Source organism: Miscanthus floridulus, chromosome 10, assembly GCF_019320115.1.
Source record: "Miscanthus floridulus cultivar M001 chromosome 10, ASM1932011v1, whole genome shotgun sequence".
NCBI classification, from domain to species: Eukaryota; Viridiplantae; Streptophyta; class Magnoliopsida; order Poales; family Poaceae; genus Miscanthus; species Miscanthus floridulus.
In genome coordinates, this window is record NC_089589.1 from 60,617,434 (window position 1) to 60,641,418 (window position 23,985).

Consider the following 23,985-nt stretch of genomic DNA (forward strand, 5'->3'; position numbering starts at 1 on the left):
GAAGTGGAAGAGCAGGTTACACAGAGAGAGGGAGAGAAGAGCCAAGGAGAGGAAGGCTTCTAGGACCGCCGGGCCTTTCTTCTCCTTTATGCCGGTCCCGCCGACACTGTAGATGGTGGCAAGGACTGGCTCCACGCCGAGCACCTATTCACCGCTGATGCCATACCCCATCGTTGTCAGTGGGTCATGACATCCCATTCCAGTCTCGACGGGCGACGCGGCGAACCAGCATGCTAGGTCAGCGGTCGTACAGGGAGTAGGCAGTATAGTGACCACACGTCCATCACTATTGGTGATGTGAGTTCCCTAGAGTGATATGTCGCCAATATGGGTCATGTTGAGATGTGCTCGCTCCCTGCATGATGCTAGAAGTTTGACCTTGGGTTGTACTTTTCTGGCCCATAGTGGTTGGCGACGGTACAAGCTTCCGTCAGGAGCCATGCCTAAGGGGTCGGGCGAGACAGAGCCCCTGACCTAGAGGCCGGGCAAGGCGGAGCCACCGACCTAGAGGTTAGGTGAGGTGGGGCCCTCGACCCAGAGGTCAGGCAAGGTGGAGCCCGCCCCCAGAGGTTGGGCGAGGCGAAGCCCGCGCACCTAGGGGTCGGTTGGAGCTATAGCCGCACTCTTGACTGCTCGGATGAATCAATGTTGATGACCATTAGCTCCTCTTCGGGTACCCTAGTATTGGTCCCCGATAGTCACCCCGAGCCTGTGGTGGAGTAGAATACTCCTTCGGAGGCTTTTTCAAATGAGAGGACTCTGAGGGCCGTGGCCTTCTTTTGTCGCCCACAGCGTGTCCTAGGAACGGTGATTCCCTTTCTTCATGATCGGACCCCTCGGGGGTATAGCCATGAGATTTGGTGGGTCAAAAAAGACCTTTACTGATTCCAACCCCCACAAGGGTCTATCGTTCTATGGTCGTGCATAGCAGGGGTCCAGGTCGAGGGTCGGCTCGTCTTTGTGATCGTCTTCCCTCAAGCGCTTTTTTCCGATAAAAATGGAGGGGCTGAGCCATGCCATGATTTTCCTCTATGGACGAATCATGGTCCTCGGTGAGCTATTAACTGGCTAGTCCGAGTAGGGCACCGACATCCCATTCGCTGGGGGTCCAGCTTGGGTCAGCTGGTGGCCAACTCCAAATTCTCAGCGGTCAATCCATATAGTTCTCAGGTCCGTTCGACCGATCCTGAGGGCTCTCTGCCTTTCTTCGAGGAAAAACCATGGATCAGTATCCGGCCGAGACTCGAACATGGGCTAGGGATGCCCACGGTGCTTGTGTGCCTGGGTACTAGCCACTAGCGAGCCCATCCCTTTCCACCCCTCACTCTAAAGGTGCCCGAAGTGGCTGTCGAACCCATTGATGGGCCAACCTTCGAACTCCTAGGCCTAGATGGGCCGTAGGAGCGTTTTCAGCTCCGTATCCCTCATACCTGTGATGGGTTGTGGCCCATTCGGGGAGGCAAAACATTCGGCGTGTTTTTTGAGGGGACAACCATAGGCGTGCGCATGCCCCGTGACAAGACATGGTGATAGGTCATGGCAGGCGCGGAGATCTAGGTGGGTGGTTGGTTTCCTCGCACCCGTCGCCCCTATAAAACCAAAGGGTTAGCCCTCCATGTTTCATACGCACGCCTACATCCTTACCTCCATAGCCATGCCACCGCTGCCAACGCTTTGGTTTCCTGCCTCCACATCTCCATCGTCATTGAGCTCGTATCCATCCGCCCCACCTCCAATGGATCCATGGTGCCGTTCTGACATCACCTTCTAGCGCATGGAGGGCCTTGTCCATCGTGGTCTTCTCCACATGTGGACCTCGGCCGAGGAGTGGTTGTTGCCTGGCAATGAGGATTCGCCATCACCAGCTCGATGGCTACATGGTGTCGTTCGCCCACTTCCACGAGCATGGGCTCGTGACCCCTCGCCCACAAATTCCTCCAGGGGCTGCTGCACTTCTACAAGATTGAGCTACAGCATCTCAATCCCAACGGGATTTAGCACATGGCGGCGTTCGTCGCGCTATGCAAAGTATTCTTGGAGATCAGCCCCTACTTTGACTTGTGGAGGTATTTCTTCGCCGTTAACCTCCAGAAGAAGAGGAAGAAGGGTGGACAGGCAGTAGCTGCACATGCCAATGGGGTGCACCGACATCCAACTTCGGAAACAATCGGGTCGGCGAGTACCCATCCATGCAGCTCTCGACATCCAACAAGGGGTGGCACTCGCAGTGGTTCTACCTCAAGAATGACGCCGCAGGCCCTCTACCAGAATTCTCACTCAAGAATGACGCACTGATCAAAGAGGCCCCGGAGCAATGGAAGAAGTGGGGTGTCTTGGAGAAGGACAAGAAGAAGATCCAAGACCACATCACCGCCATCCACATCCTGAAGAAGAACGGCCTAAAAGGGTCGAGCATCATCGGGGCTTACCACGCGAGGTGGGTGGTGCCGTTGATGACGCGCATGCTCCCGCTATACGTGTTGGCGCCCGAGGCGTCGTTCGATGGAATGGCGCTCGTCGAGGGAACGGTCCCCAACTTCAAGATCGCGCAATGCATCAAGGAGGTGATGGAGCCTTTGCGGGATGACACGGGTGCCGTGCTTGACTTCGTCTACCCAGTGCTGGGGCTTCCTTTGATGCGTCCGGAGCTAGGCTACGTTGTCTTCGTAAGTTTCCCTTTCTCTTGCCTTCTTTTCAATTGATTTTCCGACCCCATGAGACTAACTTTGAGAGGGGCAGGACCAGCCAAGGGACCTCATCCTCATGGATCACCCGGTGCCACTGCTGAGGGATTTGGACATGAGGGTGATGAATCGCGCCGAGGGCGAGCAACTGAGGAAGGCGAATGAGGACAAGAAGAGGAAGAAGCAGTGGAAGCTATGGGCGTGGGAAAGAGGGGAGGACACTGACAATGATGATGACAATGACAATGGTGACGATGAGGTGATGGAGGAAGAAGAAACAGTAGCCGACGATATCGAGTGGGACAACCTAGAGAACAAGGATGCGCTGACAAGCATCGATTCATCCTTGCATATGTCGGGACCCTTCTCATTTCTTAGAGGGGAAGGTACATCCAGGGATCTGGTGGAGGCGGGCCATTTTGACGATGCCCCCTAAGAATAGATGGAGGTAGGACGTACCATCGGCCTACCCTAGGAGCTAACAGAGGTGGGCGGCTCTGCCGTCATGCCCGAGGTGCCAGTGGAGGCGGGTGTCTCCGCCGTCATGCCCCAAGAGCCAAGGGGAGCGGGGCGTTCCACCAATGTGCCCTAGGAGCTGCCAGGGGTGAGCCCCTCTACACAGGAGCAGGGGGCGGGCTCGAAACGGCCTCATTCTGATGAGGCGGAGCAAGGGTCGGGGGTTCATCCCCCCAAATGCATCTGCCACCTGACGGCGCTGAGGTAAGTTATCAATTCCTCTGTTTTTTCCTATTTTAGTCACATTTCATCGTGACTTATGTTTTTTGTCCCTTGCAGCATTGGCAGGCAGCTGAATCCTTTGGCGCTGGCGCTGAAGAAGAGCATCGCCCTCTAATTGGGGCGGCAGCCGTCGGCTGGTGTCACACCCGTTTCGGGTGGCAGCGGTGCCAGTGTTACCGCATCGCTGGCCGGTCAGGCCCCACCCATGGTGGCGCCTGTGCCCTCGATAGGATGGGTAGACACAGGCATTCAAGGGCACCTTCGGAGGTCGCGGAGCAGCTGGTGACAGCCATGATACCGCTGCCGACGGTGGCACAGACGGGGCTACTGACCGTGCTCATGGCACTGACCGTGGCGGGCATGATGTAGCTAGTTGTGACCCCACATATGCAGGTGGAGGTGGCGGCGGTCATGATAGATGGGTCACAGTCGGGTGCAACCGCAACATCGCTTGAGGCATCAGAGCGACCCGTGCCATCGGTAGCCCAAGCAACAATGCCTGGCGAGGGCCGAACAGAGGGGGACGCAGCTGAGGGATCCCTAGGAGTCATGTGTTTGGAGAGAGGTTTTGCGTCCGCACCGCTGACCCCCTTTCATCACCGGAGGGGGCGTCCTGGCGGGAACGTCATGGCAAGAGGGGTCGGCGGCACTTGGGGCCAGCGAGGAGTCATCCCTGACCCTGATGTCAGTGGGCAGCAGCTTGCCCACATGATGCGAGCCCTTGCTCTAGTGGATGGATCCATAGGATTCGGCGTCGACGCTTTTGACCCTTGATGACGTGGGAGAGCCTTGACGTAGGGATCGCATCAGTGCTCGAGGCCTTGGACCATGCCACGGGCGCATTGCATGATGTTGTTGTTCCCTCTGACCAGGTATTGCTTGGTCCTGCTTCTTGCCCTTTTCTTCCTCTATATACTTTTTGTATCCTAACCATCATCTCCCTGCAGTCCCTTATAGCTCGCAGCCGGGGGAAATCTTGGTTCCTTCATCAATAGAAGGAAGCCTAGGACTGCCTCATCGAGGAGGTGTGGCTATGCGGGGAGGTGATAGCTTAGCTCATTGCTGCCTAGTAGAAGGTGGTTGAGCTGACTCCCCTCACCGAGGAGGTGGCTAATCTTCTATCGTGAGTGGCCGAGGCCCGTCGGGATGCTGATGAGGCCAAGAAGGCGTTCAAGGCCCTGTCGACGAGGTCGTGGAAGGATGACAAAGAAGCCGTCAGGGTTAGGAAGGAGCAGGATGAGTTGCTCTAAAAGGACGCTAAAACCGACCAGCGAATCCTTGACCTTTTGGGCGAGGTTGAGAAAGAAAGGGATCTAAAGCTGGGGGCTGAAGAGAAGCTCATAGCCCTAGAGAAAAGGGTGAGCCTGGATGCCATGACGGTCGCTCGACTGCGCAAGGAGCAGGATGAGCTGATCTAAACCACAGAGAGGCTCTACTCAGAACATGGCGCAGCTCATGAGGAGCGCGACCAGGCTTTCCGAGAGCGTGACCAGGCTTGCCAAGAGTGCGACGACACGCAGTAGAAGGTCGACTTCCTCCAGGCCAAGATCAAAATGGAGATGACCCGGAAGCTGGAGGCCGAGAGCATTTCTATCAGGCTAGCTGTGGATCTCGCTGAGGTGAGGAGAAATCTTTGGGTGGAGAGTGACGAGCTTGGTATCCTGAGCGATGCCCTCGGAGTGGTCTACGATGACCTTAAGGTGGTGCGGTCAGAGGGGACCAGCTTGCTCGTGGATCGTGTGTGCCAGCTCAAGAGGAATGCCCTTCGTGCTGGGGTCAATTAGTCCTTCACAATTGCTCGTTCTCATTATGGGGACATCATCGATTTGGAGGCGATGAGCCATGGCTACACGCCCAGTTATGCAGTCCACGAGCTGGAGGAGATGGAAACGGCGGTGGCTCCCCTTTCGCAGGACCTGGCAGATAGGATAGAAGGCATAGTTCTACCTCAGAGGGGCTAGTTAGTTAAATAGGTAGGGTGGTCATTTTTGTAATAAGCGGACAAGTTTTGACCCTTGTGTTTCATTTAAACAAGCTTGTTATTTCGTTTGAACAAATTTGTTCTTTCTCCCCTTTTATGTGTAAAAAGGGGTTAATGTGTTCTAACCCTTCCTGTTGTTAAGACCATAGAGCTCGAGGTGTGGGCAAAAAACTTTGGTCACACTGGTAAGCAAGAGTGCCATAGCCGCTGGGGCGTAGGTTTCTTGCAGTCCGACCAGTTTTTCTCGGCGTTCGTTTCCGCAAAACCTTGCCTCTAGTTTTTTAACGTGAGAAAGGGTCAGGGCACGGTGACTGTTTCGAAAGGGTATATATATGGCCTTATCAGCCCCCGAGTGAGACCCGACCCCTTGTCGTTGCCGGTGTCGGGTTTCACTTAAGATCGAGGAGACGATAATGAAACTAGTAGGAGAAAGCGTCTTTTGTTTTAGAAATGTTATTCTTAGTTTTCGTACGTATCCCCTCCCTAGGATCCAAGCCATCATTCTATGACCGCACATTTAGTCTCCTTGCGAGTCCACTTTCCTTGAGCCCTCGCGTGTAGCGGGGGTCCGATCGAGGGTCGGCTTGTCTTTGTGATCGTCACCCTATCCGTGGTTTTCGCAACCAGAGGGGTTGAGCTAACATCACTTGCCTCGATGGCTCGAGTGATGTGCTTGGTGAGCTCGCTAACAGGCATGTCCAAGTGGAATATGGGTCCGTCATTCATAACGGGGTCGGCATAGCCCTCATGTGGCATTCCACTGCTCCTTAACCTGCCTCCCTGGTAGATGCCCGAGTCGTTCCGGAGACCGATTCAGGTGGCTCGCTGGCCTCTCCTCGATGGAGATTCTGTGGGCATGGATCGAGGTGAGGATCGAACGAGAAGGTCAAGATGACCCTATCCCCTTCTAAGTGGGTCAAGCAAAGGCCGTTGGGGCTCATCTGCATTTTCTCCCCTAGCTCTGTTTGACCTGAGGCGGCCTCGAGCCCTTCGTGGGCTGGCCACCGAACCCCGGTCGGTTGTCGCTCATATTGAATGAGACGACTGTCACTTCGTGTCACGATGCAAAGCGTTGTGATGCGATAATTGCATATGCGATGCTTGGATGTATGAGAATGGATGAATGATTGCTCATGCACTAGAAAAGTAAAGTGGGGGTTGGTAAAGTTACCTCGATGGCTCGAGTGACGGGTTTGGGGAGCTCTTACCGGATATGTTTGAGTGGAATCCGGGTCTGTCGTTCATGATGGAGTCGGCACAACCTACATGGGCATCCTGCTGCTCCTTACCCATCTCTCGGCAGTGGCCCAAGCCATCTGGTCGACTTGGGTGACCTGCTGCCCTCTTCTCAATGGAGATTCCACCGGTGGGCCCCTCCAAACCCTTCCTAGGAAGGCAGAGACTAAAGCTTGGGGTGCGAGCAACTAACTCTAATCATGCTGGTGAGCAAAAACGTCGTAGCCGCTAGGGGCGTAGGTTTCTTGCGGTCCGACCAGTTTTACTCAGCATTTGTTTACACAAACCTTGCCTTTACATTTTTTAACATGATAAAGGGTCGGACATAGAGAATGTCTATTGAATAGACACTCTTACCAGCCCCCAAGTGAGGTCCGACCCCTTGCTGTTGCTGGGGTCGGGTGTCACTTAAAGATCGAGGAGTCGATAGCGAAACTAATAAGAGGAAACGTGCGTAATTTAAGGGTGACCCGTCTCTCAGCAGCGGCCCGAGCCGTCCGATCGACTTGGGTGACCCGCTGGCACATGACTTACCTTGATAGCTCAAGTGACGGGTTCGGGGAGCTCTTACCGGATATGGTCGAGTGGAATCCGGGTCCGTCATTCATGACGGAGTCGGCATAACCCGCATAGGGAATCCTACTGCTCCTTACCCGTCTCTCGACAGCAGGCCGAGCCATCCGATCGACTTGGGTGACCCACTGACATAGGACTTACCTTCGGAGATAGAGGATGGGATCATCCCCCCCAAGAAATTAGTTAGGCGGCGAACTCGTAATAAGTGGACAAGCTTTTAAATTTTGTTATGGCTAAACAGATTTTTAGCACTTCTCCCCCTTTTTGTATAAAAAAGGTTAATGCGTTCTGACCCTTTCTGTCGTTAAGGCTATAAAGCTCGGGGTGCGGGTGAACAAACTCTGATCACGCTGGTGAGCAAAAATGCCATAGCCACTGGGGCATAGGTTTCTTGCAGTCCGACCAGTTTTACTCAACGTTCGTTTCTGCAACCCTTGCTTCTAGGTCTCGATGTGAGAGAGGGTCAGGCACATAGAATGTTTGCCAGGTGGATATACTCTTAAACATGTATCGACTCTTTCCGTAGTTAAGGCTAAAAAGCTTAGTTTCAATGAAATATGGTCGGCAGTCTACCTAGGGGTATGCCCAAGGTAGTAGATTGTCGGCAGACAGATGCGCAAGCCACAAACAAGACGGTGACGCAAGACAGACACGAGGTTTTATCCAGGTTTGGCCGCTGAGAAGGCATAATACCTATGTCCTGCGTCTGATTGTATTGCTGTATGTCAATGAGAGATGTTTTTTAGAGGGGTCCCCTGCCCGCCTTATATAGTCCGGGGGCAGGGTTACAGATCTGGAAACTAATCCTAGTCAATTACAATTGCCATAGGTGGCCGGATAAGGATTCCTATTCTAACCGACCAAGATCTTACTTGATCGCCAAATCTGTCTTGACTCCTTGCGCGGGACTCCGAACAGGTTGGCCAGGCCACGCGTCGTCTTTTGGTGGACCGAACCCACTGATCCGGGCCGGCCCAAGCTTAGCCGTAAGGGTATAGGGGTTAATACCCCCACAGCTAGTCCCCGAGCACTATGTATTATGCTGCAACACGCCATTTTAACCTTCTCCGAATAGTGAGGCTTGAGTCTTGACATCTCTGACCATCGTTGTCACCAGAGAAGTAGGTTGTTTGAATAATGTATGGTGCTCTTAAGAAAAAAGAAAAAGTTTCCCGTCCTGTGAAGTGTGCCCACTTGTATTTCTGAAAAGAAATGTAAGTGAATCTTGAAACGTAGCATCCTTGATCATCATAGGCGTAGGGGTTGAAAAATAAACACATTCACCATAAGGTGAAGTGTGCCCACTTAGTCTCCGAGCCTGGTAGTAGGTGACGTAGGCACATGGTGCCAGGATCTAAAAAGAATTCCCAGTTAAATTGAGAAATCAATCGTCGTACAGGCGATACGAGATGCACCGGCAGGTGCATCGTACCGATGTAGTCCCGGGCTTGCTGGAAGGCGAAGTATGAGCCTGATAGCAAGGTCTAAATAAATGTCTCTCAACTGTATGCGAGTACAAATCATATGTAGCCGAGGAAAATGATCTCCGAGCAGTGGTCGGGACAGTTCCCGAGCACGATAGTAATCCTTACAATCAGTCAAAGCATAGGGGTTGATTAAATAAACACATTCGCCGCAAGGTGAAGTGTGCCCACTTAGTCCCTGAGCCTAGTACTAGGTGATGTAGGCACGTGGTGCCAGGGTCTAAAAATAATTTCCACTGAAGTTAAGAATCCAACCGTTGTACAGGCGATACGAGATGCACCGGCAGGTGCATCGTACCGATGTAGTCCCCGAGCTTGCTGGAAGGCAAAGTATGAGCCTTATAGCAAGGTCTAAATAAATGTCTCTCAACTATATGTGAGTACAAATCACATATAGCCGAGGAGAACGATCCCCGAGCAGTGGTCAGGACAGTCCCTGAGCACAGTTAATCCCGTAGCAGTCCCCGAGCATGGTAGTGGTCGGAGCAGTCCCCGAGCATGGCAGTGGTCGGAGCAGTCCCCGAGCACGGCAGTGGTCAGAGCAATCCCCGAGCACGGCAGTGGTCTGGGCAATCCCCAAGCATTGTAGTGGTCGGAGCAGTCCCCGAGCACGGCAATGGTCTGGTCCATCCTTGAGCACAAGACATGCAGCGAAGAAACGAACACCGCTTGTACTATTATTTGGTGCATTTATTTATCTCCTTACTCTGTCAAGTCCAATCTAACATGTCTGGTCAAAAAAGCAGACGGGTATAGCACGTCACACTATCTTCTTGCCCTTTCTGGCAAATAGTTGCTTGGCACCTGTAAGGAGGTGCGTCAGTGTGGGCCCTCTCACACTAGCAACGAAGAGGAGCGTACATTGGTATCAAAGGGGCGTGTTTATTGGCGTAGATCTCGAGGTTGTGAAAACAACCGTCTGCGGCACGTGCGCACGTCTCCCGAGAATCTCGGACGGACGAAACGACGGAGCTCTTGGTTATTTATAATATAGAACTAGTAAGTTACTTTTTACCGATCCCCATTATCATTCGCCGCCGCAGCCTTCTTCTTCCTCTTGCCGAACCCTATACCTCCGAAATCATCACCAATCCCCCCTCCACCGCATCCACCCCTTTAGCAAGGACAGATTAATGGCGAAGAGAGACGCCTAGAAGAAAACCAGAGTCATGGCGAAGGAGTGGTGGAAGTCAAGGAGCAACGAGCAGACCATCGAAGACCTCATCACCATGGGAGTGCTCCACAACAAGGCACTCGTGGGATGGCGCGCGCCGGAAGGAGAAAGCTACCCTGATCCACAACCAGGTGAGATTGTGGTTTTCGAGGATTTTTCTTCAAGCGGGGTTTTGGGGTTCCAGTGCACCCTTTCCTTCAGGGGCTCTGTTTGTATTACGAGATTGGGATTTGCAATCTACATCCCAACTCGATTCTTCTTGTCTCCACCTTCATCCATCTTTGCGAAGCATATGGTGGCTTCCAGCCCCATTTCGACCTCTTTCGCCATCTGTTCTATCTACGGAAGAAAGGAAGTGGCGGCTCGAAGATAGCCGGAGGCGTATACCTCAACCTGCGTGACAGAATGAAGGCCTAGTACTTGCACTGCCCTTGGAACACATCGCTGGACGAATGGTACAAGAAGTGGTTCTACATCCGCGAAGAGCCAAACACGATCACCCTGTGCGACGTGGGGTTGATTCCGGAGAAGAAGAACAGCTGGTCAGAGAAGCCCGAGCACTTGGAACAGATCGCAGAACTGCTTAGGATGATCCCGTGGGGGAAGCTGGATGGTCCAAGCGTGGTCGGGAACTTTATCAGCCAAAGGATCCAGCCCTACTAGAGGAGGGTACATCCTGGCTACGAATACCAGGGGAGCGCAGATCCAACGAGGACCAAAAAAGAGGCGCTTGACAAGATCGAAGTCAAGGCCAAGATTGGGGAGCTATTCAATTTAGCCGATCCCAATTATGTTAGGTTAAGCGACATCGAGCATGCCTTCAAGCTGGCCCGACCTCCCCCAAAGGTAAATTATGCTTCCTTGTACCTGTAGAGTTATGTTGTAACAAATATTGACTGTGTTGTCACCTTTATGTTTCCTAGAGTAATGGTCGTGACAGGGCAGCAGTGTTCGCGTCTCCACACCCTGGTGTGGATTGGCCGCAAGTTGCCGGCCCCAACCGCCTAGACCAGTGCCAGGGCCGAAGACGTCGACTAGGCAGTACTCGGGGTTGGGGAGGAGGTAACGGCTAGGGCTGCTGGCAAGTGACCGATGGCCAACAAATGTTGTAGGGCCATCTTCCCACTATCAGATGATGAAACAGAGGATGCAGACATCTTTCGACTCATCCCTCGAAAGAGGAGGAGACAACTAGAGTCGATAGAGCAGGGTGGCTCCTCTGTGCTAGCAGGGATCGCATCACCGACCACTACAACACAGAGGACAAGCGGCAAAGGGGTCGAGCACCAAGCCCCGGCGCCGGTACTAGTCATGGAAAAAGACCCGGTGGAACCCGCCGAGCACGTGGAGCAAGCACGGTCGAAGAGACGCTCCTTCACCATGTCATTTCATGCTTCCAAGCTGTAAGTATTTGTAACCTTAATGTAAGCTTACAATTTGTATTGAATACTATTGTCTTCTGAACTTATCTCTAATATATTAGGTTGGCGTCCACCGAAAATCCCGACTAGCTAGCCGGGTGCGGCATCTCTTCGCCAGCAATGGCAGAAAGAACTGCCTAGCAGCCTGCTGTGGAGGAACCTGGAGAAGAAAATCCACCGGAACCTCAGCAGACGAGCGGCCAGACGACAGTCCTCGAGCAGCTAGTCGAGAAGAGAGCCGAGCCAAGTACAAGTGCTCCGAGCACTAACCCTGCTGAGGGGGGTACTTTGGTGCCAAGGGAACTAGACCAAGCCGAAGAGCAGCAGCCGAAGGTGGCACAGAACACGCTTGCCGATGCCACGGCTCGTGGGAAAGCCATAGTGGTCGTAGAGACTATAAACTCCAGACCAGCGCTGCTTCCTGAACAAGAGGCCAAAGAGGACGAAGTAGAAGAGGTCCTAGGTCGTCCCCAAGACAAACGACAACATGTATATGTGTCGCGCTGGCAGAACGACCAGTGGGTTATGCATGAGGAAATCCCAGAGGTCGAAGAGACCCTAAAAGTTGAACGAGCGGCAAAACATCTGGTGATGGAAGTCTAGGTATGCTTGGCTTGACCACTTGATCCTGCTATTCAGTCGAACTGTCTGACTTAGCTTGTTTATATGCAGGACTTGATGAAGACCGCAAAGTACCGAAAAAGTGCTTCGACCAGATCGAGGGGATCATGGCAAGCAATAGGGAACTGGCGGCCGAGGTGGAACGCTTGCACCACCAACTTGAAGCCACCGACCAGGAGAGGATGGAGCAAGAAGCACAAAACTAGAACCTGGTCGTCCAGCTCAGTAACAAAGAGCAGGAAAAGACAAGTAAGTTGTCATTTTATCACAGCAAGTGCATGACCCGTGTTGTTGCATTGTTGGTAGTGACAGCTGTAGTGTAGGCTTAGAAGCTGAAGTAGTCCGTCTCTAAGAGGAGAAAAGCCGTGTGGCCACAGAGTGTGGTCGCCTGAAGGAGGACAACGAGAAACTGGCGCGCGACCAGTCTCAACTCCGGGACCGCTCAACTAAGATGAAGGAGGAACTAAAAAGTAAGTGTTCCAGACCACCTTGCTCATTCTGTTGCCCGCCTTATCTTGTCTTGGTGTGACATTTTAATGTCTTGTGCGGTTGGCAGTTTTGAAAGTAAATGCCAAGAAACATCTGGAAGCCGTGATGAAAGATCGTGACGGCTAGAAGGCGCGATGTCTAGAGATCACCGAGGATCGAGACACATGGAAGAACCGGTGCCAGGAGGTGGCAACTGGCATTTTGCCCGTCCTGGACCTTATCGACCCAGCGCTTACAGAGGAAGTGCCAAGGACACCGCAGCTCGGATTGGTTGAGAGATGTCGAAAGGCATGGGGATGGTTCCAAGAGTTCGTGAAGGAGGTGGGTGAGTACACGGGTGCACATGTGCTAAGCATGGTGCGCGCCCACTACCCCCTGATCGACCTCAAGCGCCTGGAGGCTGGGTACCCGAAGGAGGTAGACCCAGACAAGGTTGAGGAGCTTCGGATGACTCAGCTGGACCTGTCGTCAAAGATAATTGGCAACATTAACCTGTGTGGAGGTGGGACAGCACCTATACAGGGTACGCCATCGATAAGTCAGCTGGAAACGCCATCAGTTGCAAGCCAACCGATGAAGCCTGCAGTCTCGACTAGCCAGGCATCGGCAGGGCCATCCCCTTTAGCTCGACTAGTACAAGAGTCCCCGAGACTCGAGCAGGATATCGGAAGCAGCGAGCAGCGGGTGTCGCGTGTCTCGACCAACCAATAGAGTAGGCTAGAGCTGTAGAAGAAGGACGTAGTTGTGTTATTGTAAACTTGGACCTCTTCAGGCAAGCTTGTAATAACGTAACTGTATATCATCATAAGCTTGTTTGATTTGTATAAAACGTATTTAAGCTTAAAATTCCTTTTTGTGTAACTAAGTGAGAACATGTTAGCGTTATGTTTAGTTGTACCAGTTTACTTGACACGTCATCCTGGAAAGTTTGTATGGCCCCGATTTGCTATGTGGTCGGAGTGTGAGGTGCGTGACCTGTGCACACGTAGACGCAGACAAGTCAAACCAGGGGGACCTACCGATCACCCGTAGCATAGAGAGCGGATCTCATGCACGTGTTGGGAGGAACCGGAGACAGGGCCTGCTCTAAAAACCCGAGAAGGAACGGTGGTTGGCTTCGTCTAGCTAAGTTAAAATAACCGCAACATTTGAAGTGACACATCAGAGTGGTCGGAGAAATCATAATAGCTTTATTGAATGAAATCGAAAGTACAAGAGGAGTACATATCTTAGTAGTTAAGCATAGAAACACCTAAGCTTGTCGATGTGCCAAGAATTGGGTACGTCCATACCGTCCAGGTGAGCTAACCTGTAAGACATTGGTCGTGTGACTTCCTTGATCATGAAGGGCCCTTCCCATGGAGTTGCAAGTTTATGGACACCAACCTGATTCGTCTTCCACTTCAGGACCAGGTCACCGACCATGAAGAACCGCTCTTTAACGTTCTTGTTGTAGTACCTGCGCAAAACAATAAGATATTTGGCTGTACGTACGCAAGAATCAAGCCGCTTCTCTTCTGCACTATTTACTTCTAGCTCCCACACTTCGTTGACCCTGCCTTCATCAAAGTTCTCAACCCGTGCTGATCTGAAAGCTATATCTACTGAAAGGACTGCCTCAGCGCCGTAAACCATAAAGTATGGTGAGACGCCGGTGTTACGACTAGGCTGAGTTCTGAGGCCCCAGACCACGGCTAGTAACTCTTTGAGCCATCTTCCGAGGGCTTTGTCATTTTCTCTGTACATCCTCTTCTTCAATGCGTCCAAGATCATGCCGTTTTCCCAGTCGACTTGTCCATTAGCTCTAGGGTGCGCCACCGAGACGTATTTTACTACTATGCTCCTTTCATCGCAGAAGTCCCAAAAAGTGTTCCCGGTGAACTAAGTACCCAGATCAGTGATGATGCTGTTGGGTATGCCAAAACGGTGGATGACCTGGTCGAGAAACGTGACAGCCTTTTCTGAGGATGCCTGTACCAAAGGCATGTATTCTATCCACTTAGAAAATTTGTCGATCAGCACAAAGACGCATGTAAATTTCCCAGGAGCCAGTTTGAAGGGCCCGATCATGTCCAGTCCCCAGCATGCGAAGGGCCAAGAAGCTGGTATTGTCTAGATCTCATGTGCTGGTATGTGGATTCTCTTGGCGAAGAACTGACAACCCTCACAGTGGCGGACTAGCTTCTCTACGTTGGCTACTGCTGACGGCCAATACAACCCTGCTCGGAAAGCCTTACCGACTAGTGTTCTTGAGGCCACATGGTTGCTGCAGGAGCCAGAGTGGATTTGGTCCAGGAGATGTTCGCCTTCCTCCTGGGTTATACACTTCATCAAGATTTCCTCCTTTGTGTTTTTGCGCCATAACTTGCCATCGACGAGCAGATACTGCTTACTGCGACGCTTCAGGCGCTCATTTTCTATCCGATCAGTGTAACCGCTGCCATCTGTTAGGTACTTGATGAAAGGTATTCTCCAGTCGGGCTCATGAGTGGTCGGAGATGGCTCGGTGGTACTCGATGCTGGAACCATAGCCACCAATTGCTGGTCTAGAGGCTTGTCGACCGTGGAATCTTCCTCTTCGATGGAAGGCGTGAGCAGGTCTTGGACGAATATGCCATGTGGGACTTTGGCTCGGGATGATCCTAACTTTGACAGTGCAACTGCTGCTTGATTTTTGTCCCAGACCACATGTGCGTACTTGATGCCATAGAACCTGCCTTCTAGCTTTCTTATCGATTTGCAGTATGCATCCATCTTTTCGCTGGTCGTGTCCCAGTCCTTGTTGAGTTGGTTGATGACTAGAGCCAAGTCTCCGTAGACATAGAGATGTTTAACACCTAGCTCGACCGCAATGCGCAAACCATGTAGGCATGCTTCATATTCAGCGGCGTTATTAGATGCTGGGAAATAAATCCTGAGGACGTACTGGAGCTGCTCCTTGGATGGTGACATGAAAAGAACTCCTGCTCCTGCGCCATCGATGTTGAGAGAGCCATCGAAGTACATCTTCCAATACTCATTGGGCCCCTGAGAGGCAGGCGTGCTTAAGTCTGTCCACTCGACGATAAAATTGACAAGTGCCTGAGACTTGATTGTAGTACGGCTTGCAAATTCCAAGGAGAAAGGGCATAGCTCCATTGCCCATTTGACGATGCGCCCGTTTGCATCCTTATTGCGAATGATGTCCCCCAAAGGGTACTCGATCATGACCACCACACGATATCCGTCGAAGTAATGTCTCAACTTTCGGGATGTTATCAGTATGGCGTAGAGCAGTTTCTGAATCTGTGGGTACCTGGTCTTGGATTCATTGAGTACCTCACTGATGAAATAAATTGGTCGCTGTACCTTGTAGGCGTGGCCTGGCTCGTCGCGCTCGACCACCATGGTAGTGGAGACCACCCGATTGGTTGCCGCAATGTAAAGTAGGAGAGTTTCATCTTCTCTGGGAGCAGTGAGAATCGGAGGTAATGTAAGGTATTGTTTTAGCTGCGTGAAGGCAGCGTCTGCTTCCTCCGACCACTCAAACTTCTCGGATGCTTTGAGCAGTTTAAAAAACGGTAGTCCTTTTTCTCCTAATCTTGATATGAAACGGCTGAGAGCAGCCATGCATCCGGTAAGCTTCTGGACATCCTTCACCTTTTTGGGGGGCTTCATGTCTAAGACAGCTTTGACTTTCTCTGGGTTAGGGCGTATGCCGTCGTAACTAACGACGTTGCCAAGTAGTATACCAGAAGGAACACCAAAGATGCACTTCTTTGAGTTTAATTTCCATTAGAATGTATTGAGGGCTGCGAAGGTGCGTTCCAGGTTGTCAACAAGGGTATGTGCTTCCTTGGTTTTGACAACTATATCATCAACATAAGCCTCTACAAGGTCGTCTTTTATCTCGTCTGTGAGGCAGGCCTGTATGGCGCGTTGGTAGGTAGCCCCGGCGTTCTTGAGCTCGAACGACATAGTCATGTAGCAGTAGGCGCCGAAAGGCGTGATGAAAGATGTCTCGATCTGATCGTCCTTTTTGAGAGCGATCTGGTGATAACCAGAGTAGCAATCGAGAAAGGAAAGCAGCTCACAACCGGCGGTTGAATCTACGACCTCATATATGCGAGGTAAGCCGAAGGGGTCCTTAGGGCAGTGTTTGTTGAGATCAGTGTAATCAACGCACATTCTCCATTCATTATTCTTTTTGCGTACAAGAACCGGGTTGGCTAACCACTCCGGATGATACACTTCTTTGATAAATCCAGCTGCCAAAAGCCATGTAACTTCTACCCTAATCGCCTCCTTCTTGTCGTGAGCGAACCGTCGTAGCTTCTGCTTGATAGGTTTGGCCTTGCTGTTGACATTCAAGGAGTGCTCGATCAAGTTCCGAGGTACACCGGGCATGTCGGTAGGTTTCCATGCGAACACATCCACGTTGCTCCTCAAGAACCTAACGAGCGCGTCTTCCTATTTGGGATCCAGGTTGGCCCCGATAAGGGCCGTTTTGCTGGGATCGCCATTGACCAGCTGGATCACCTTGTGCTCCTTGGACTTGATGTTCTTGCATGGAGCCTCGAGCTCTAGGATCTCCAGGTGGTCAGCTGAGGTCTTCTTAGCGTCGAGAATGGTCTCGGCCATGCGAATAGAGAGGTCGTGGGCCTCTGCTATTTTGAAGCTGTCGTCCTCGTAGGTATAAGCTGCGTATACGTTGCCCCTGAGGGTTAGAACTCCTTTCTCGGTAGGCATCTTGAGCACCAGATACCTGTAATGAGGTATGGCCATGAACTTGGTGAGCGACGGTCGACCAAGAATAGCATGGTAGGTGTCATCGAAGTCAGTGACCACGAAGTTGACGTAGTCAGTGCGGAAGTGGTCCGGGGTCCCAAACTACACAGGTAGCGTGATCTGCTCGAGAGGTGTAGAGCTCTGTCTGGGGAGAACACCCCAGAACTGTGCCTCATATAGCTTGAGGTCTGCCTGGGTTATCTTCAAGGCGGGCAGACTATTCTTGAATAGTATATCGATGGAGCTGCCGCCGTCGATCAGTACCCTATCGAACTGAACCTTGTTGATATAAGGATCGAGGACCAGGGGAAAACGTCCTGGCTTAGGTATTGCAGCCCATTGGTCCTTTCTGCTAAAGGAGATCTCACGGTGAGACCACGGAGGGAGCCATGGATCGGTGAGGAGGTTGTCGGTGTTGGCCACGTTCAAACAAGCGCGGGCGAGCAGCTTGCGTTCTCGTTTGGTCTCGATGGACACTTTGCCTCCGATGATGGTGTGCACGCGATCAGTTGGCTTGACATACTTGTGACGAGGATCTGCGTCTTCATTGTTGTTGTCCTCGTTGCGCTGTTCCCCCGCGTCGTTAGGCTTGTCGGATGTATCCAGAGCCTGTTGACGCGTGTAGATAGACTTGAGAATGCGGCAATTCTCCATGGTATGGTTTGACTTAGGATGGAGCTGGCAGGGCCCTTTCAATGCTTTGGCATAGTCGTCTTCGTAGTTACGACGTCTACCACCCTTTTTGATGGTGTTGACCTCGCCGTCGTCTTCCCGAGCATGCTTGCCCCTGTAATCGTCACAGCGGTTACGCCGCTGATTACGTTGGTCGCGGTGGTCGCGGGAGTCATTGCGCTGGTTGCGGCGGTCAAAATTGTTGTTCCGACCACGGTTGCCGCGGTAGTCGTCGCGGTGTGGGGGGTGGTCGGAGTGTGGAACCCTTGCTGCTTCTTCAATAATTATCTTTTTAGCATCGTCGGCGTCCGCATATTTCTTAGCGGTGGCCAGGAGCGCTGTGACCGATTTAGGTCTCTTGCGCAGGAGCTTGTCCCTTAGGGCATCATGGAAGCGGAGGCCAGTGATGAAAGCCTCGATTGCCTCGTTGTCGGAGATTGACGGGACCTTGATGCACATCTCTGAGAAATGCCGGACGTACTCGCGTAGTGGCTCATCTTTCTGATCTTGAATCCGTTGTAGATCGTATTTGTTTCCCGGTTGCTCGCAAGTTGCAATGAAGTTGTCAATGAAAGCCTGCTTGAGCTCTTGCCAAGAATCAAAGTAGTTCGCCGGCAAGCTGACCAGCCATTGGTGACCTGCATGGCCAACAGTGACTGGGAAGTAGTTAGACATGACGTGCTCGTCAGCCATGGCTGATCTGCACGCAGTTTCGTAGAGCATGACCCATAGTTTGGGGTTCTCCTTGCCGTCGTACTTCTGAAGTTTCTCGAGCTTGAAGTTCTTGGGCCATATGACTTGGCGAACGTGCGGAGTAAACTGCTTCAAACCCGGCGGGCCGTGGGCGGTGTCATATTCCATACGGCGATAACTTTTGTGGGACGCTCGATCGTTGGCTCTCTGGTTGATGCGATCGCGTAGATCGCGTTCCCCAAGGTAGCGGCGGAGATCGTTATTGCCATCATGGCGATCCCGGTTGCCGTCCTGATTAGCCCTGCGACCGTGGTTACCGCGGCGATTATCACGGTTATCTCAGCAGTTGTCATCCCGAACGTCGCGGCGATTGTCCTCCCGACGGCGGTTGTCATCCCGACCACCATCATGACCACCGTCTCCGCCATCATGGTTGTCTGATGGGTTGTTGTTGCGTGAGCCACGTTGGTTGGGTGGCTATGAGCGACTTGAGTATTGGCGACTGTGGCTTGATTCGACTGAAACGGATGGAGCCCGGGCTTGATTCACCATCTCTACGGTCTGAGCCATAGCAGCCATCAGATAAGCTTGTATATCATCGCGAACTGCCTAGGTTTCTGGGGTGTTGGGTAGCCGTTGCATTGTCACCATGGCGACGGCTACGTTGGTGCTTGGAGTCCGGAAGACCTGTTTGTCCCCCACCCTGTCGAAAGCATTGTTGAGGTCGCGTGGCTGGACCCTTATGCATCGTGCCTCCTCTTCTGCTTCAGCTTCGATTTGCCAGCGATTAAACCGGTCAATATTGCGTGCCTCGCGTGCAATCCTTTCTTGTTCTGTTTTGCCAACTGTTGGTGGTTCGTCATTGCTGACAACATTGATCAAATCCCCTCACCTTGGTAGGAAAGGCAGGAATTGTGGGAACCCTGGGGCGTGGTCTGGGATATCCAGATCGTATTCGACGCCTTCATCCTCGTGATACTGGAGCTCGGTGTGGACAGAGGCATTAGATGCGATGTTAGACGAGGAGGTGGAGTCACCCTCTTGGACTATGTGGACGGATCCTTCTTGATAGTCTTCAATTCGGACCATGTTGACGAAGTTGCATGGATTCGGCCGAGGTCGATGTACAAAACACAGATCCGAGCAGCATTGTACATTATACGCGTAGTTGGAGGCAGCGTTTCGCAGGCCGTAGGGCTGGGCCTGGTAGTTCTCCGTCGAGGCTTTGTACTCGGAAAGCCAGAGGCCTGTCGCGGGGGCTGGCCGGTGATGAGTGGAACGCCCTTCAGGAGTAGATGTGACCATGAGATCTGTACCAAGTCATGTAGGACGACTAGCCTGAGCTGGTCGGGTAGATCTGTTGTGGGTAGAGGTTACCTACTCGTTAGGTTGACTTTGAATTGAACTTACCAGAGCTAGGGTTTCAGCAAGTTTGGTGCCGACCCGATCGATGGAGTTGAGCAGGTCGGTGTTGTCGATCTGCTTCCCTTTGTAGCGAGGAAGCGGATGATGGGTTGTCGGCATGGCTGAAGACGATGCGGGCGTGGTCAGAGCCAGATGTACCGTGGTCGGAGCCAGATGTACTGTGGTCAGAGCCAGACACGCCGTGGTCAGAGCCATAGTCGATGCAGGTGAAGTGGTGGTCGGCGCAGATTGAATCCGCGCCTCCTCTGTGGTCATGGCGATGAAGTCGTCGAAGCCGGTGGTCCAGGTGATCTGGCCAACGATGAACGTGAGGCCGTTCGGCGTAGCCATGGAGCCGGAGGTGATGACCATCTTGTTCGCTTAGAGAGCAGTACGCACACCCCCTACCTGGCGCGTCACTATCGACGAAATATGGTTGGCAGTCTACCTAGGGGTATGCCCAAGGTAGTAGATTGTCGGCAGATAGATGCGCAAGCCACAAACAAGACAGTGACGCAAGATAGACACGAGGTTTTATCCAGGTTCGGCCACCGAGAAGGCGTAATACCTACGTCCTGCGTCTGATTGTAATGCTGTATGTCAATGAGAGATGTTTTTTAGAGGGGTCCCCGGCCCACCTTATATAGTCCGGGGGGCAGGGTTACAGATCTGGAAACTAATCCTAGTCAATTACAATTGCCATAGGTGGCCGGATAAGGATTCCAATTCTAACCGACCAAGATCTTGCTTGATCGCCAAATCTGTCTTGACTCCTTGCGCGGGACTCCGAACAGGTTGGCCGGGCCACGCGTTGTCTTTTGGTGGACCGGACCCACTGATCTGGGCCGGCCCAAGCTTAGCCGTAAGGGTATAGGGGTTAATACCCCCACACTCAGGGTGCAAAAAAACTCTGATCACGCTGGTGAGCAAAAAATGACGTAGCCGCTAGGGCGTAGGTTTCTTATAGTCCGACCAGTTTTATTCAGCGTTTGTTTCTGTGACCCTCGCTTCTGGGTCTTAACATGAGAAAGGGTCGAGCATAGAGAATGTCTATCGGATGGATATGCTCTTATTAGCCCCCGAGTGAGGCCCGACCCCCAACCATTGCTGGGGTCAGGTGTCACTAAAGATCGAGGAGTCAATAGTGAAACTGATAAGAGAAAGTGTGCATATATTAAGGATAAAAGCGACGTAGCTGTTCGATGTTCCAGGCCTGACCCTACACTCGACAGCTGTGGTACTAGTGTAATGCTTGCTTGTACTTGGTCGAGCAGAGGAGGGCAACATCACGTGCTTCATCTAGCTAGTCCATGGCATCCTCGAGGGACACCTCGGCTCCCTGTTCGTCGTACGCCCTTACCCTTGGTGCTCTATAGTCGAGGTTGGTCGGTAGGATAGCCTTAGAACCATAGACCATGAAGAATGGTGTGTAGCCGATGGCCTAGTTGGGGGTCATCCTTAGGCTCCGGAGCACCGCGGGAAGCTCTGCGACCCATCGTCTGCCAAACTTGTTCAACCGATTGAAGATCCTAGGTGCCCCGGTCGACCGGATGCATGCTCAGTTGATGCCCATGGCGTCAAGCATTTCAGCGTACATGATGTTGAGGCCACTGCCTCCATCCATCAGCACCTTGGTGAGCTGCTTCGTGCCGATGATTGGGTCGACCATAAGCGGATATCTTCCTAGCTATAGGACATTTTTTGGGTGGTCGATCGGATCAAAGGTTATGGTGGACTCCAACCATCAGAGGAAGGTAGGCATGGCTGGCTCGGCCGTATAGACCTCGCGGCATGCAAGCTTCTGGCGGCGCTTGGAGTCATGGCCATCGACCCTCCGAAGATCATGAGGCAGCCATCCAACATCGAAAATCCACCGTCCTTCCCCTTGGTGTCGTCTGCGAGCGGCCTAGGCTCCTTCCTATGGTCCCCTTTATTGGAGCCTCTAGACAAGAACCGCTTCATGAGGATGAAGTCCTTGTATAGGTGCTTGACGAGGAAGGCATGGTGAAAGGACCTAGGATGCCTCTTAGAGGGGGGTGAATAGGTGTTTCTGAAAATTAACACCTTTAAATGCGGAAACGATTAGTAAAGAGAGTTTCCAAAATGGAAACTCCAAATTAAGAGTAATACCACCCCTCATAAGTTAGCCACAGAGTAAACAAGGTATAAAGAATATATCTAGAAGCTACAACCCTGCAACACAAAGTTAGAACAGAGATCAAATAAATTCAGCACTGAGCTCTAATACCGGATGTGTCTGGTAGGTATACCGAACGTGTCTGGTACACACGTGTTACGAAGAACACCTTGGCATAGGAACCAATACTGGATGTGTCTGGTACACATGTGTTCTGAAGAACACCCTAGCATAGGAACCAATACCAGACGTGTCCGGTATACATGGTTTCAGTGGAACAGCCCCAAACTTGCTCCTTTCGATTTCTATCTTCCAACCAAACTGCAAGTACCTAATAGAGATAACAAGATACACAGAGAACCTACACAAGAGCTAGAGCAACACAAATATCAAATGAAATGCGAATTAAGACACGATATTTGTTTTACTAAAGTTCGGACTCGTTCAAATCCTACTCTCCGTTGAGGGGGCTATGGGCGAAGGTGGAGGCTTGGGGGTATTTATAGCCCCCTTGGGAAAACTAGCCATTTTATAGTTGTTGCCATACCGAACACGTCCGGTATGACTTACACTACGCCAACGGTAACTGAGTTACAGTGACATTGTGAGGTGTCAGAACTCCTGACCGTCGGAACTCCTGACCCTCAACACATTTGAAAACTACAGTAACTAAGTTAAAGTATGTGAGGTCTTGGAACTCCCGACGCATGCTGGAACTCCCGACCGTCGGAACTCCCATCTCACGTCGGAACTCCCGACCCTCAAGGTATTTGAAAAATAGCCATTGGCCTCTGGCTGTCCATACCGGTATGAATACCGGACACGTCCGGTATGACCAAGATAGTGAACCCTCCAAGTCAGTTAAGCGTGAGACATTGGAACTCCCGACCATTGCCGGAACTCCCGACTCATGTTGGAAGTCCCGACGAACCAACCCGAGAACAACAACTTTTCCATTGCTGGGCAAATACCGGACACGTCCGGTATTGACAGACCAGCAAAAATGGGTTAGCTCTTTTGTCTCTCAAACACTCAAAACTCACATGGGTTGGCCTCAACTAAATGCAAGTACTTTCTTCTTCACCCTAGCTAGGTTCTTTGGCCACCAAGCCGTCGCTTGCCCTTCACCCTTGCTTAGTACCTCAAAGCCTTTCCTTGCTATCTTCACCATCTCAAGCCATCAAGTCACATCTTGTGTTGAATCATCCATTCATTTGTATTGTTATCTTTTTTATTTTAATTTAGCAAGCTTCAAATATAAGTACATTCCATATGCAATCCCTCATGTCTCATCAACTAATTTTACCGAGCTTGCTTTCACATAGTACATGGAAATCCCACAATAAATAAGCCTTTGCATGGATTCCATTTGCATTGTTGTCTTGTGCTTGAACTAGATTGTTTATACAACAACACATCATTTTGGCTTTCATTAAGTACCTGTGAGATAACCTATTACCTGTCCACACTTAGCAAATGGGTTAGACCTTTAATCACGTTGTCATTCAATCATCCAAAACCCACTAAAGGGCTAGATGCACTTTCAATCTCTCCCTTTTTGGTGATTGATGACAACTTGATTAAAGCTTACAAAAGAAAATAAACATTTAAACTTTTGGGTTCAATGATTTATGAGAGGCTCCCCCTTAATATGTGCTTGTGATTAGAATTCATAAAATGACCTCAAATGTCAATTGCACATACTAAAACATATAGGAGACTCCCCCTAAATCATTGCATCCGTGGGGTGCATGTGTGTGTAACAAAGTAAAACCGTGATGCATATGACAAGATATATCACACAAAAATAAATATAAAGGCATCACATCAAATATTTTCATTCTAGCATGCATAGTCCTTATGAAAATAAATAAAACACATGTATGTCACACATAACACTCAATACAC